At 56.8% G+C, this 16,707-nt stretch overlaps 1 long non-coding RNA gene across 1 annotated transcript in view; it reads right to left on the bottom strand.

Moving 5' to 3' along the window:
• LOC142051467 (uncharacterized) overlaps positions 1 to 16,391 on the bottom strand; it is a 134,529-nt gene extending 118,138 nt beyond the window's left edge. The window contains exons 1-2 of the long non-coding RNA XR_012658504.1: positions 16,200 to 16,391; positions 15,832 to 15,941 (exon numbers count right to left, since the gene is read on the bottom strand). This is a non-coding gene — a long non-coding RNA (uncharacterized LOC142051467). The remainder of the gene's footprint in view (positions 1 to 15,831; positions 15,942 to 16,199) is intronic.
• Positions 16,392 to 16,707: the final 316 nt, after the last annotated feature.

Below are 16,707 nucleotides of genomic sequence, written 5' to 3'. Positions count from 1 at the left end.
CAGTGTTACTGAACAAGTCACCTGGAGGCACAGCAACAGCTTAACCATTCCACAGCTCCTGCGCCCACGTAGGAATACCATCTAGAGCCCAACTACAGCCTGCCGTTAAAGGAAATGCATTAAATCAAACGTTAAGCCCTCGCACATACAAGCCGGAACAGCAAAAACACGGCACGCTCGCGCACCCAGGGCGCAGCCCGACGGAGGTCCACGCGCACCTTGCCAGTTTGATGCAGAGCCACCCAGCATCCCTGCGAGCACAGCTGCAGGCGCAACAGCAGTTTCACCTACACCCATCTCGGCACGCAGCGCTTCTGAAGCTTTAAGCTGAAAGCCCTACCTTGACGCTTGGCCACACTAGAAGCGAGCCGTAGCTAGGACTCCACAGAAACACAGCAACACAAATTGCACACCCACAGCGGCGACAGCCTTGCAACTACTTAGACCAGGAACAACAGAGGAAAGTAAAACGGCTTCATCACCCGCACAGGAAAAGCGGCAGACGGAGGCAAAGGGTCAGCATTCATAGCCCTTACAGAACACAGGCGTTCTCTCTCCTTCCATTCCTAAACCCATCCCTTAGGTCTAAATATCGCAGCCCTGCTGTGGCAATAGCGAGAGCGGGGAACGAGAGCCCTGCCGCCGGCCGTTTGTGCGGCAGGACACAAAAACAGAGGGACATGTTTTGCCACACACAACCCTGAATCTCCTGAAAAGTTATGTTTACCAAAAATAGGCATTTGGAACATATTGCCAAAAACAAAACATTCGGCAATAAAACTTTTATGTGTTTGACACCCGCACATTTTTTGGGAACTTGCTATTTGCTTCCTGGTTTTGCTGGTCTTCCCTCAGAAGTTCTACCTGCAGCCAAGTTATTCCCACCCGCCCGACCGGTTCAAGCATTCACCTTCCTGGTATTACCAGCACATTGAGACACAGGCGAGGAACTTAACTGCTCTTCTAAAACTATCCAAATGACAATTACAGCCCTGAAAGAGGAGTGGAAGAGAAGAACAGGAGAGATCAGGCAGCAAAAATGCTCTGCAGGCTGCTGCCAGCCAACACTGCACTCTTTTGTTAAAGCCACCCCGCCCCCCCAAATGCAAACAAAAAAACCCCCCATGACTTCATGAAGTGCGTGGGTTTTTTTTCTTTTCAGTAGTCCTTTTGGAGCTCATCCCTGTCTCAGCATCTTGTCTTGTCAGAGCATGAAGTGCAGATGATCTGTATCCCGATGACATTTGCATGGGATGAATACATTTTCAGAAATAGACCCGATCCGTGAGACTCCTGTCACCTTTGTGGTTTTAATAATCGTAACTCAATTTTATCGACTGACACACTTGTGAGAAAACTAATTAACTTGAAACGTAGCCTCTCCTCGGGGAAAAAATGTGTTAGACACCAAATGAAACCGATTCAGAGCTCCAAACCACGATGGAGCCGATAGAGCTGTTGTGACTTAGTTTGTATGTTTAATTAATTGGTTAATAACTCTTCTAAGCAGCGCAGAATGAAGAGCTGGACCCAAAGAGGGTGCGCTGCACTGGATCCAAAAAGCACCCTTCCTCCAGAGACCCGCCTCAGGTGGCGAGTTCGCTCTGGTACATGCCGGCCTCCCGAACTTCGGGGTCCGATGTGACCGGACCCCCACCTCCGGGGAGGGTCCTCGTACCCTGCCCAACCCTTGCTTTCCCCTGCAGCCCCCGATGCCCCCACGCCACCCCCACAAGCAGCCAAACCGGCTTCTGCTTTTGGCCCCCAAACCAGCTCACTTTGGGACCGGTTCTGAGCCAAAAAGCCCAGCTGCTGAGCCTGTTCTCAAGTCCCAAAAGCGCAGCACTTGACCTCTGCTCCTCAGCCCAAAACCACACCACTTAGTCCCCTCGCTCAGGCCCTCAAAACGCACGACTCGATCTGTTTCAGGGCCCCGGCGTCAGCCACAGGAGCCTGCTCTCAAGGCCCAGGAACAGAAGAGCTGTGCTCTCCACGCTCAGGGACCAAACCAGCTGAACCTGGCTGCGTCCCGGCCCCCTCCGCAGTCCCCACGGGCAACGCTCAGGGCCGCGGAGAGCGCAGCCACCCCGCAGCCCTGCACCCCCACGGCCCACGCGGGCACTGTCGGGGAGGCCTTGGGAACTGAACTGCGCGGGCCCGGCCCCGCACCCCGGCGGGGCAGCCCAGCACCGGCCCGGCAGCGCTTTCTTCCTGCTCTCGCAGGCCTCGTTTCCCCGGCAGCGCCGGGCCCGCACCCCAACCCCACAGGGGGCCGGGCCCGGCCCGCCTCCAGCAAACCGCGGCGGCAGCAGCCGGGGTCCCTGCCTGCCTCGCGGGCAAGGGGGGACCCGCCCGGCACCGCAGGAGCCCCCGCCGGGGTCGCCGCCGCCGCCGCCCGACCCCGACGAGGAGCAGTCGAGAGCCGGGTGGGGCTGCCCCTACTCCCCGGGGACGGGCACGGGCTCGGCCCCAAAACCCAACCACCGACCCACGACAGCGCTCGGCCCGGGGCCGCTGCTGCCCGCACCCCGCCGCCCCCCCGGGGGCTCCGCGGACCGGGAGACCCCACAGCCCAAACCCGCCGACCCACAGCGCGCCCGGCCATGCGGCTCCTCACCTGCTCTGGCGCGGCTCCGGCTGCCCCACGGCCCGGCACGGAGCCGAACCCGGCCACCGGACCATCCGCCAACCCCCCCAACCCCCGGACGCTCCGGGACGGTTCTCGTCCCTTTTCGCTCTGACGCCTCGAGCCGAGCCGGCCCCGCTCCTCCGAGCTACCGGCGGTGCCCGCTCTGCTGCTCGGGGCCGGGCCCTGTTCTCGCCCGGACGCGAGAAGCCGCTCCGGGGTCTTCTCGGTGCGTCCAGCCCCGTGCCGTGCCGGAGCGGGGAGAGCCGGGTACGAGCGTGGAGCCCTGGGGCAGGGGTTGCCCCAGTGCCGCCGACGGTGTGTGGGGGGGTGTCGTCGTCCCCCGCCCCACGCGGGGGGCGCACACACGGTACACCCGCGGGCAGGGGCATCCCCGGGGAGCCGTGCGGCCGGGCTGCGCCGTAGGAGGGGAAGGTGATGTTGGTTTCCCATTTTCCCCGCAAACTGATCCTCCCCCCCGGCCCCCCTTTCCCGCGCGTTACAGCCCGCGAAAAAGCTTTTAACAACCCGATCGACAACACTCCCTTTATCCCTCTTCCAGCAGCAGCAGCAGCAGCAGCGAGAGATTAAGGCAACTGCAGCAGAGGGGAGGAAGGCAAGGAGAGCCTTTTCAAGCAAGGGCAGGACAAAATGCACGGCGTGGACAGGCACAGGAGAGGCTGCATTATCTGGAAAGCACAACGCCTGCCCAAGGGCAGAAAATAAGGAACGAATTGTTTCCAAGGAGCTGCAGCAGACGAATCACCTTTTTCTTTATTGCACTCCTGCCCTTTGTTATCCAAAGCGATAGGCTTCACCACCGGGCAGAAAATAGCTGCCTAGATTTACACGGACAACCAGAAACAATCAAGCCACCCAGCAAGAAGTTCGCAGCAGAGGTATAACCCATCAGCAGCTAAAACATTTGTTACGCAGGCACAACTAGGCACTAAACAAAGGCTTTCCAACTCTGGAGGTCTAGAACAGGTAGACATTAGCACAGAAGCACAAGGGGCTCCGTCACACTGCACAAATCTCCCCGTGCCTACACACGCACACGTTCAGAAGTTAGTTATCAGAAAACGCCCGACTCAGCCATTTGCCACAGTCACGAGACTCACGAGGTGGGCTCAGAGTTTTAAGGCAAGAAATACCTCCCCCACCCCCCACCAGAGATCTTTCAGGCTCCAGACCTGCCATCTCCCCGCACCAAACGTAACCGGCCAAAGGGTTTCAGGTGACCCAAAACACAGTACACAAAAAATAACCGGGGAGAGCCCTACATTGTGGAAAAGCGAACGATGCCCGACCGGGGCTTCTCTGCGGGGCCCGGCCCCCGCCCCGCCCCCGGCCCGACCCGCACGGAGATACCCCCCGGCCCGCGCCAGGCCTCACCTCACACGGAGACCCACCCGCTGCCCGAACTCACCCACCAGCGCTCTCCGGCCCCCGGACACGGCCGCGCTGCTCTCTCAGGCGGCTGCCGCAGGCGAGGCTCGGGCACCGCCAGGCCTCCAGGCGTCCCGAGGGGCTGCCGGCCACCGCAGGGGATGGCTGCCGGCGGCCGGACCGCCGCGGCGCTCCCCGCCCAGCTCCGAGCAGGCTCCGCCGGCCGCGGGCTTCCCACGCCGGGCCGCAGAGGGGCCCCGGCACCGCACAGGGACGCCTCGCGACCCGGCCGCCACACGCACCGGCCCTTCGGCCGCCACACGCACCGCTCCCGCCCCCGCTCCGACGCGCACGCGCCACCGGAAGCCCGAGCCCCGCGGGGCGGCCCTTAAAGGGCGGCCGGAAGGAACGGCCCCCACCGGCCCCGCCCCCGCGCCGGACCGCCCCCGCGCCCAGCCGGTGAGCGCCAGCGCCCCCTGCTGGCCGGGCCGCGCTCAGCTCGCGAGGGCGCCGAGGGCCGGGCGGGGCGGGACGCCCCGGCTCGGGGCCAGCGCCTTCTCGGGGCGAGCAGGAAACCCCTGCGGGCCCCGGTCACGGCCGGGCAGAGCCGCGCGCCCTCCGAGAGCTGCTGAACGGGGCTGCCGCTCGTGACACATACCGAGCCGTCTGCGACGGGAGCGGGCAGAGGAGGAAGGGGCCGGCGGCCGCGGGGCCTGGCCGCAGGCGGGGGGGAGGGGCTGGGGCCCGGGGGGGAGGGGCTGGGGCCCGGGGGGGAGGGGCTGGGGCCCGGGGGGGAGGGGCTGGGGCCCGGGGGGCCGCCCCCCTCCTCACAGTTCCCTCACAGTTCCCTCCCAGTTCCTTCCCAGTACATAACAGTTACCTCCCAGTACATCCCAGTACATCCCAGTAGATCCTGGTACATCCCAAATCCCTGCCAGTTCCACCCGGTACAACCCAGTACAAGCCTGTACATCCTAGTTCCTCCACGGTACATCCCAGGGCATCCCCGCACATTGTAGTGCCTCCCAGTACATCCCAGTTCCCTCCCAGTACTGGGAGGGACCTGGGATGTACTGGGAGGGACCTGGGACGTACTGGGAGGGACCTGGGATGTACTGGGAGGGAACTGGGATGTACTGGGATGTAATGGGACGGAACTGGGATGTATTGGGAGGCACTGGGAAAGAAGTGGTAGCGAACCGGGAGGGAATTGGGATGTACGGGGATGAACTGGTAGGAAACTGGGATGTACTGGCATGGAACGGGGATGTATTGGGATGTACAGGAACGGAACTGGAATGTACTGCGATGTACTGGGATGTAATGGGAGCACATTGGAATTTACTGGGATGTACTGGGAGGAAACTGGGATATACTGGGAGGCATTGGGAGGGAAGTGGGTGTCAACTGGGACATTCCAGTTTCCTCCCAGTACATCCCAGTTCCCTACCAGTGCAGCCCAGTACATCCCAGTTCCCTCCCAGTCCGTCCCAATCCCCTCCCAGTACATCCCAGTTCCCTGCCAGTATGTCCCAGTACATCCCAGTTCCCTCCCAGTACATACCAGTTCCCTCCCAGTACATACCAGTTCCCTCCCAGTACATCCTGGTACATCCCAGTTCCCACCCAGTACATCCTACTACATACCAGTTCCCTCCCAGTTCACTCCCAGTACATCCCAGTACTTCACAGTTCCCTCCCAGTACATCCCAGTACGTCCCAGTTCCCCTCAGTACATAACACTTCCCTCCCAGTACATAACAGTACATCCCAGTGTCCTCACAGTACGTCCCAGTTCCCTCACAGTACATCCCAGTTTCCTCCCAGTACATCCCAGTTCCCTCCCTGTTCCTTCCCAGTACATAACAGTTACCTCCCAGTACATCCCAGTAGATCCTGGTACATCCCAAATCCCTGCCAGTTCCACCCGGTACAACCCAGTACAAGCCTGTACATCCTAGTTCCTCCACAGTACATCCCAGGGCATCCCCGCACATTGTAGTGCCTCCCAGTACATCCCAGATCCCTCCCAGTACATCCCAGATCCCTCCCAGTCTGTCCCAGTACGTCCCAGTACATCCCAGTTCCCTCACAGTACATCCCAGTTCCCTCACAGTTCACACACAGTTCACTCCCAGTTCCATTCCAGTACATCCCAGTACATGCCACTTTCCTCCAAGTAAATCCCAGTACCCTCCCACTACATCCAAGTTCCCTCCCACTTCCCTCTAAGTACATCCCAGTACTTCACAGTTCACTCCCAGTACATCCCAATTCCCCCTTGGTACATAACAATTCCCTCCCAGTACACCCCAGTACATCCCAGTTCCCTCCCAGTATGTCCCACTACATCCCAGTTCCCTCCCAGTCCATCCCAGTTCCCTCCCACTAAATCCCAATTCCCAACACTTTCCAACCAGTACATCCCAGTTCCCTCCCAGTACATCCCAGTTCCCTCTAAGTACATCCCAGTACTTCACAGTTCCCTCCCAGTTCACTCCCAGTACACAACAGTTACCTCCCAGTACATCCCAGTACATCCTAGTAGATACTAGGACATTTCAAATCCCTGCCAGTTCCACCCGGTACAACCCAGTACAAGCCTGTACATCCTAGTTCCTCCACAGTACATCCCTGTGCATCCCCGCACATTGTAGTGCCTTCCAGTACATCCCAGGTCCCTCCCAGTTCACTCCCAGTACAAAACAGTTACCTCCCAGTACATCCCAGTACATCCCAGTAGATCCTGGTACATCCCAAATCCCTGCCAGTTCCACCCGGTACAACCCAGTACAAGCCTGTACATCCTAGTTCCTCCACAGTACATCCCAGGGCATCCCCGCACATTGTAGTGCCTCCCAGTACATCCCAGTTCCCTCCCAGTACTGGGAGGGACCTGGGATGTACTGGGAGGGAACTGGGACGTACTGGGAGGGAACTGGGACGTACTGGGATGTAATGGGACGGAACTGGGATGTATTGGGAGGCACTGGGAAAGAAGTGGTAGTGAACCGGGAGGGAATTGGGATGTACGGGGATGAACTGGTAGGAAACTGGGATGTACTGGCATGGAACGGGGATGTATTGGGATGTACAGGAACGGAACTGGAATGTACTGCGATGTATTGGGATGTACTGGCAGCGAGCTGGGATTTACTGGGATGTACTGGGAGGAAACTGGGATATACTGGGAGGAAACTGGGATATACTGGGAGGCATTGGGAGGGAAGTGGGTGTCAACTGGGACATTCCAGTTTCCTCCCAGTACATCCCAGTTCCCTACCAGTGCAGCCCAGTACGTCCCAGATCCCTCCCAGTCCGTCCCAATCCCCTCCCAGTACATCCCAGTTCCCTGCCAGTATGTCCCAGTACATCCCAGTTCCCTCCCAGTACATACCAGTTCCCTCCCAGTTCCCTCCCACTACATCCCAGTACATCCCAGTTCCCTCCCACTACATACCAGTTCCCTCCCAGTACATCCCAGTACATCCTGGTACATCCCAGTTCCCACCCAGTACATCCTACTACATACCAGTTCCCTCCCAGTTCCCTCCCAGTACATCCCAGTACTTCACAGTTCCCTCCCAGTACATCCCAGTACGTCCCAGTTCCCCTCAGTACATAACACTTCCCTCCCAGGACTTACCAGTACATCCCAGTGTCCTCACAGTACGTCCCAGTTCCCTCCCAGTTCACTCCCAGTACATAACAGTTACCTCCCAGTACATCCTAGTAGATCCTAGGACATTTCAAATCCCTGCCAGTTCCACCCGGTACAACCCAGTACAAGCCTGTACATCCTAGTTCCTCCACAGTACATCCCAGGGCATCCCCGCACATTGTAGTGCCTCCCAGTACATCCCAGTTCCCTCCCAGTACTGGGAGGGACCTGGGATGTACTGGGAGGGAACTGGGACGTACTGGGAGGGAACTGGGACGTACTGGGAGGGAACTGGGATGTACTGGGATGTAATGGGACGGAACTGGGATGTATTGGGAGGCACTGGGAAAGAAGTGGTAGTGAACCGGGAGGGAATTGGGATGTACGGGGATGAACTGGTAGGGAACTGGGATGTACTGGCATGGAATGGGGATGTATTGGGATGTACAGGAACGGAACTGGAATGTACTGCGATGTACTGGGATGTACTGGGAGCAAACTGGGATTTACTGGGATGTACTGGGAGGAAACTGGGATATACTGGGAGGCACTGGGAGGGAAGTGGGTGTCAACTGGGACATTCCAGTTTCCTCCCAGTACATCCCAGTTCCCTACCAGTGCAGCCCAGTACATCCCAGATCCCTCCCAGTACATCCCAGTTCCCTCCCAGTCCGTCCCAATCCCCTCCCAGTACATCCCAGTTCCCTGCCAGTATGTCCCAGTAAATCCCAGTTCCCTCCCAGTACATCCTGGTACATCCCAGTTCCCTCCCAGTACATCCTGGTACATGCCAGTTCCCACCCAGTACATCCTACTACATACCAGTTCCCTCCCAGTTCACTCCCAGTACATCCCAGTACTTCACAGTTCCCTCCCAGTACATCCCAGTACGTCCCAGTTCCCCTCAGTACATAACACTTCCCTCCCAGTACATAACAGTACATCCCAGTGTCCTCACAGTACGTCCCAGTTCCCTCACAGTACATCCCAGTTTCCTCCCAGTACATCCCAGTACATCCCAGTAGATCCTGGTACACCCCAAATCCCTGCCAGTTCCACCCGGTACAACCCAGTACAAGCCTGTACATCCTAGTTCCTCCACAGTACATCCCAGGGCATCCCCGCACATTGTAGTGCCTCCCAGTACATCCCAGATCCGTCCAAGTCTGTCCCAGTACATCCCAGTTCCCTCACAGTTCACACACAGTTCACTCCCAGTTCCATTCCAGTACAGCCCAGTACATGCTACTTTCCTCCAAGTAAATCCCAGTACCCTCCCACTACATCCAAGTTCCCTCCCACTTCCCTCTAAGTACATCCCAGTACTTCACAGTTCACTCCCAGTACATCCCAGTTCCCCCTCGGTACATAACAGTTCCCTCCCAGTACACCCCAGTACACCCCAGTTCCCTCCCAGTATGTCCCACTACATCCCAGTTCCCTCCCAGTCCATCCCAGTTCCCTCCCAGTAAATCCCAATTCCCAACACTTTCCACCCAGTACATCCCAGTTCCCTCCCAGTACATCCCAGTTCCCTCTAAGTACATCCCAGTACTTCACAGTTCCCTCCCAGTTCACTCCCAGTACACAACAGTTACCTCCCAGTACATCCCAGTACATCCTAGTAGATACTAGGACATTTCAAATCCCTGCCAGTTCCACCCGGTACAACCCAGTACAAGCCTGTACATCCTAGTTCCTCCACGGTACATCCCTGGGCATCCCCGCACATTGTAGTGCCTCCCAGTACATCCCAGGTCCCTCCCAGTTCACTCCCAGTACACAACAGTTACCTCCCAGTACATCCCAGTTCCCTCCCAGTTCCCTCCCACTACATCCCAGTACATCCCAGTTCCCTCCCAGTACATACCAGTTCCCTCCTAGTACATCCTGGTACATCCCAGTTCCCACCCAGTACATCCTACTACATACCAGTTCCCTCCCAGTTGACTCCCAGTACATCCCAGTACTTCACAGTTCCATCCCAGTACATCCCAGTACGCACCGGTTCCCCTCTGTACATAACACTTCCCTCCCAGTACATAACAGTACATCCCAGTGTCCTCACAGTACGTCCCAGTTCCCTCCCAGTACATCCCAGTTCCCTCCCAGTTCCTTCCCAGTACATAACAGTTACCTCCCAGTACATCCCAGTACATCCTAGTAGATCCTGGTACATCCCAAATCCCTGCCAGTTCCACCTGGTACAACCCAGTACAAGCCTGTACATCCTAGTTCCTCCACGGTACATCCCAGGGCATCCCCGCACATTGTAGTGCCTCCCAGTACATCCCAGTTCCCTCCCAGTACTGGGAGGGAGCTGGGATGTACTGGGAGGGACCTGGGATGTACTGGGATGTAATGGGACGGAACTGGGATGTATTGGGAGGCACTGGGAAAGAAGTGGTAGTGAACCGGGAGGGAATTGGGATGTAAGGGGTTGAACTGGTAGGAAACTGGGATGTACTGGAATGTACGGCGATGTATTGGCATGTACTGGGAGCGAGCTGGGATTTACTGGGAGGAAACTGGGAGGAAACTGGGATATACTGGGAGGAAACGGGGATATACTGGGAGGAAACGGGGATATACTGGGAGGAAACGGGGATATACTGGGAGGAAACGGGGATATACTGGGAGGAAACGGGGATATACTGGGAGGAAACGGGGATATACTGGGAGGAAACGGGGATATACTGGGAGGAAACTGGGAGGAAAGTGGGTGTCAACTGGGACATTCCAGTTTCCTCCCAGTACATCCCAGTTCCCTACCAGTGCAGCCCAGTACATCCCGGATCCCTCCCAGTCCCTCCCAGTACATCCCAGTACATCCCAGTTCCCTCACAGTACATCCCAGTTCCCTCCCAGTTCACACACAGTTCACTCCCAGTTCCATTCCAGTACATCCCAGTACATGCCTGTTGCCTCCCAGTTTCCTCTAAGTACATCCCAGTACTTCACAGTTCACTCCCACTACATCCCAGTACGTCCCAGTTCCCCCTTGGTACATAACACTTCCCTCCCAATACATCCAAGTTCCCTCCCAGTACATCCCAATCCCCTCCCAGTACATCCCAGTTCCCTGCCAGTATGTCCCAGTACATCCCAGTTCCCTCCCAGTTCCCTACCCCTACATCCCAGTTCCCTCCCAGTACATCCCAGTTCCCTCCCACTACATCCCAGTTCCCTCCCAGTACATACCAGTTCCCTCCCAGTACATACCAGTTCCCTCCCAGTACATACCAGTTCCCTCCCAGTACATCCTGGTACATCCCAGTTCCCACCCAGTACATCCTACTACATACCAGTTCCCTCCCAGTTGACTCCCAGTACATCCCAGTACTTCACAGTTCCATCCCAGTACATCCCAGTACGCACCAGTTCCCCTCAGTACATAACACTTCCCTCCCAGTACATAACAGTACATCCCAGTGTCCTCACAGTACGTCCCAGTTCCCTCACAGTACATCCCAGTTCCCTACCACTACGTCCCAGTTCCCTCCCAGTTCACTCCCAGTACATAACAGTTACCTCCCAGTACATCCCAGTACATCCCAGTAGATCCTGGTACATCCCAAATCCCTGCTAGTTCCACCCGGTACAACCCAGTACAAGCCTGTACATCCTAGTTCCTCCACAGTACATCCCAGGGCATCCCCGCACATTGTAGTGCCTCCCAGTACATCCCAGTTCCCTCCCAGTACTGGGAGGGACCTGGGATGTACTGGGAGGGAACTGGGACGTACTGGGAGGGAACTGGGACGTACTGGGAGGGAACTGGGATGTACTGGGATGTAATGGGACGGAACTGGGATGTATTGGGAGGCACTGGGAAAGAAGTGGTAGCGAACCGGGAGGGAATTGGGATGTACGGGGATGAACTGGTAGGGAACTGGGATGTACTGGCATGGAACGGGGATGTATTGGGATGTACAGGAACGGAACTGGAATGTACTGCGATGTACTGGGAGCAAACTGGGATTTACTGGGATGTACTGGGAGGAAACTGGGATATACTGGGAGGAAACTGGGATATACTGGGAGGAAACTGGGAGGAAAGTGGGTGTCAACTGGGACATTCCAGTTTCCTCCCAGTACATCCCAGTTCCCTACCAGGGCATCCCAGTCCGTCCCAGTTCCCTCCCAGTCCGTCCCAGTACATCCCAGTTCCCTCCCAGTACATCCTACTACATACCAGTTCCCTCCCAGTTCACTCCCAGTACACAACAGTTCCCTCCCAGTACGTCCCAGTTCCCTCCCAGTACGTCCCAGTTCCCTCCCAGTACGTCCCAGTACATCCCAGTTCCGTCCCTGTTTCCGACCAGTGCGTCCTAGTTCCCTCTTATTCCATAGCAGTTCCCTCCAGTACATCTCAGTTCTCTCCCATTTCCCTCCAAGTACATCGCAGTTCCCTCCCAGTTCCCTCCCAGTACACAACAGTTACCTCCCAGTACATCCCAGTACATCCCAGCAGATCCTAGGACATTTCAAATCCCTGCTAGTTCCACCCGGTACAACCCAGTACAAGCCTGTACATCCTAGTTCCTCCACAGTACATCCCAGGGCATCCCCGCACATTGTAGTGCCTCCCAGTACATCCCAGTTCCCTCCCAGTACTGGGAGGGATCTGGGATGTACTGGGAGGGAACTGGGATGTACTGGGATGTAATGGGACGGAACTGGGATGTATTGGGAGGCACTGGGAAAGAAGTGGTAGTGAACCGGGAGGGAATTGGGATGTACGGGGATGAACTGGTAGGGAACTGGGATGTACTGGCATGTAACGGGGATGTATTGGGATGGACAGGAACGGAACTGGAATGTACGGCGATGTATTGGGATGTACTGGGAGCGAACTGGGAAGAAACTGGGATGTACTGGGAGGAAACTGGGATGTACTGGGAGGAAACTGGGATGTACTGGGAGGAAACTGGGATTTACTGGGAGGAAACTGGGATTTACTGGGAGGAAACTGGGATTTACTGGGAGGAAACTGGGATTTACTGGGAGGAAACTGGGATTTACTGGGAGGAAACTGGGATTTACTGGGAGGAAACTGGGAGGGAAGTGGGTGTCAACTGGGACATTCCAGTGTCCTCCCAGTACATCCCAGTTCCCTACCAGTGCAGCCCAGTACATCCCAGATCCCTCCCAGTCCCTCCCAGTACATCCCAGTTTCCTCACAGTACATCCCAGTTCCCTCCCAGTTCACACACAGTTCACTCCCAGTTCCATTCCCGTACGTCCCACTACATGCCTGTTGCCTCCCAGTTTCCTCTAAGTACATCCCAGTACTTCAAAGTTCCCTCCCACTACATCCCAGTACGTCCCAGTTCCCCCGTGGTACATAACACTTCCCTCCCAATACATCCAAGTTCCCTCCCAGTACATCCCAATCCCCTCCCAGTACATCCCAGTTCCCTGCCAGTATGTCCCCAGTACATCCCAGTTCCCTCCCAGTACATACCAGTTCCCTCCCAGTACATACCAGTACATCCCAGTTCCCTCCCAGTACATACCAGTTCCCTCCCAGTACATCCCAGTACATCCTGGTACATCCCAGTTCCCACCCAGTACATCCTACTACATACCAGTTCCCTCCCAGTTCACTCCCAGTACATCCCAGTACTTCACAGTTCCCTCCCAGTACATCCCAGTACGTCCCAGTTCCCCTCAGTACATAACACTTCCCTCCCAGTACATAACAGTACATCCCAGTGTCCTCACAGTACATCCCAGTTCCCTCCCTGTTCCTTCCCAGTACATAACAGTTACCTCCCAGTACATCCCAGTACATCCCAGTAGATCCCAAATCCCTGCCAGTTCCACCCGGTACAACCCAGTACAAGCCTGTACATCCTAGTTCCTCCACAGTACATCCCAGGGCATCCCCGCACATTGTAGTGCCTCCCAGTACATCCCAGTTCCCTCCCAGTACTGGGAGGGACCTGGGATGTACTGGGAGGGACCTGGGATGTACTGGGAGGGACCTGGGATGTACTGGGAGGGACCTGGGATGTACTGGGAGGGACCTGGGATGTACTGGGAGGGACCTGGGATGTACTGGGAGGGACCTGGGATGTACTGGGATGTAATGGGACGGAACTGGGAAAGAAGTGGTAGTGAACCGGGAGGGAATTGGGATGTACGGGGATGAACTGGTAGGGAACTGGGATGTACTGGCATGGAACGGGGATGTATTGGGATGTACAGGAACAGAACTGGAATGTACAGCAATGTATTGGCATGTACTGGCAGCGAGCTGGGATTTACTGGGATGTACTGGGAGGAAACTGGGATATACTGGGAGGCACTGGGAGGGAAGTGGGTGTCAACTGGGACATTCCAGTTTCCTCCCAGTACATCCCAGTTCCCTACCAGTGCAGCCCAGTACATCCCAGATCCCTCCCAGTCTGTCCCAGTACATCCCAGTTCCCTCACAGTACATCCCAGTTCCCTCACAGTTCACACACAGTTCACTCCCAGTTCCATTCCAGTACAGCCCAGTACATGCCACTTTCCTCCAAGTAAATCCCAGTTCTCTCCCACTACATCCAAGTTCCCTCCCACTTCCCTCTAAGTACATCCCAGTACTTCACAGTTCACTCCCAGTACATCCCAGTTCCCCCTCGGTACATAACAGTCCCCTCCCAGTACACCCCACTACATCCCAGTTCCCTCCCAGTCCATCCCAGTTCCCTCCCAGTAAATCCCAATTCCCAACACTTTCCACCCAGTACATCCCAGTTCCCTCCCAGTACATCCCAGTTCCCTCCCAGTACATCCCAGTACTTCACAGTTCCCTCCCAGCACATCCCAGTACGTCCCAGTTCCCCTCAGTACATAACACTTCCCTCCCAGTACATCCCAGTACATCCCAGTAGATCCTGGTACATCCCAAATCCCTGCTAGTTCCACCCGGTACAACCCAGTACAAGCCTGTACACCCTACTTCCTCCACGGTACGTCCCAGGACATCCCAGCACATTGTAGTGCCTCCCAGTACATCCCAGTTCCCTCCCAGTACATCCCATTACATTCCAGTGCCTTCCCAGTACATCCCAGTACATCCCAGTTCCATCCCAGTACATACCAGTACATCCCAGTTCCCTCCCAGTACATCCCAGTTCCCTCTAAGTACATCCCAGTACTTCACAGTTCCCTCCCAGCACATCGCAGTTGCCTCTAAGTACATCCCAGTACTTCACAGTTCCCTCCCAGCACATCCCAGTACGTCCCAGTTCCCCTCAGTACATAACACTTCCCTCCCAGTACATACCAGTACATCCCAGTACATACCAGTTCCTTCCCAGTACATAACAGTTACCTCCCAGTACATCCCAGTAGATCCTGGTACATCCCAAATTCCTGCCAGTTCCACCCGGTACAACCCAGTACAAGCCTGTACATCCTAGTTCCTCCACACTACATCCCAGGACATCCCAGGACATTGTAGAGCCTCCCAGTACGTCCCAGTTCCCTCCCAGTACAACCCAGTAGATCCTGGTACGTCCCCGTTCCCCGCACTGTACGTCCCCGTTCCCCGCACTGTACTGGGAGGACAACCGAGCCTGCGCAGTGATTGACATACGGAACGAGCAAGTTTGTACCAATCAGCAGACAGGACAATAATGACTATGTATGAGTATGTGAAATTTTCATCTATAAATTGTACGGGAAAGCTATGTGAGGTACGCACGCGAGGAGGAGCGATCCCCCGTGCGTCCGGCGCCGCGAATAAAGAATGCCTGCTCTTTAATACTAAATTGGTGTTGAGGAGTCGTTTCCGATTTTAACGCGTTTTTCGGTAACACAGGGAGTCAGATCAAGAGAGCCAGAGAACAACAAAACACCGACAGGCTACAGGACAGAGCAGGAGGAATAAAAAAAAAAAAAACAGAGCCAGAGCCAGGCAGAGAGAGGCGGAGAAAGAAAAAGGAGCCACAGGCTACAGGACAGAGAGAGGGAGGACTGAAAAGACGGAGAGGCAGGGAGACACTCAGAGCGAGATGGAGAAAGAAGGTGCGGGGGGGGGGGGCGCAAAAAAAAGAGTAAATTTTGCAGCAGGTAAGGAAAGAGAGGGGGCCGGGGGAGAGACAGGGAGGGCCCAGGACGCACAAGAGAGGCAACGGGGCCCCAGTGGCCCAGGACTCACCGCGACTCTCGCTCTCAGCGCTGCTGGCACAATTTAGCCGTTCAGATGCTTCTTTCCCCTCCTCTCCTCCCTGCCTCTTCTGCAGCTCCAGACTCTAGGCCGTCCTCCACCTGAAGAGAATACGTGGGTGTCTTACAGCTCTTACCAGATGAGGCTTCCTAGGCACGTAGCCTAGCTCGCTCGTGCACTACACGCCCGTACCCAACTCCGGGTTACGCGTACAGACCCTACGGTGCACGTTGGTGGCCTGGCCCGCTGCGGGCTATGAAGGGGGATCCTTCCTCCCCCACCTGCATGGACAGGCTCTCTCTTGCCTGCGGCAGGAAGGCAGCTGGCAGCCAGAGCACCTTCAGTTTCTTCTTCTTTACCTTTCGTTGGCGTCTCCAGCTTCAGCCGAGGCAGCTCCTGTCCGCAGCCGGGAAGGGCTTTGTCTATCCCTTTTCGGCCCTGCGCTGCGAGGACGGCGAGGACGGGCAGAGAGAAGCCACGCGAGCCTGAGACGGCCGCAGGCAACGGCATCCCCGGGGGAAGGACAGACAACCACGTCCTCAGCACGGTCTCTGGGAGAGGGAAAGAAGAAACAGCGACCGTCATTACCGTCGATCGACCCTGGCCAAAGCCTCTCCTTCCGCAGGGGCTTCTGGACACACCGCTCCCTCCCCACGCTACTGCTAAGGGCCCCTGCGCCAAGGGGGAATCCAGTGTGCTTGAGGGACGGCTTGCTGCCTTCACGACAGGGCCTGGGGGCGGCCTAAGGCTATGCAGCACGCTTATGGGGAGGTGCCGGAGCTGGGGGCAGGCGCACGGGGCAAGGGGGGCCCGGGGAGGCTGAGCGGGACCTCCGGTGGGCCGGGGACGCGGCCATCATCTGCGCCC

The sequence above is a fragment of the Phalacrocorax aristotelis genome, unplaced genomic scaffold (genome assembly GCF_949628215.1).
Source record: "Phalacrocorax aristotelis unplaced genomic scaffold, bGulAri2.1 scaffold_33, whole genome shotgun sequence".
Taxonomy (NCBI): Eukaryota; Metazoa; Chordata; class Aves; order Suliformes; family Phalacrocoracidae; genus Phalacrocorax; species Phalacrocorax aristotelis.
The sequence above is the reverse complement of the archived record's forward strand: the minus strand, read 5'-3'. Positions and strand labels throughout refer to the sequence as shown.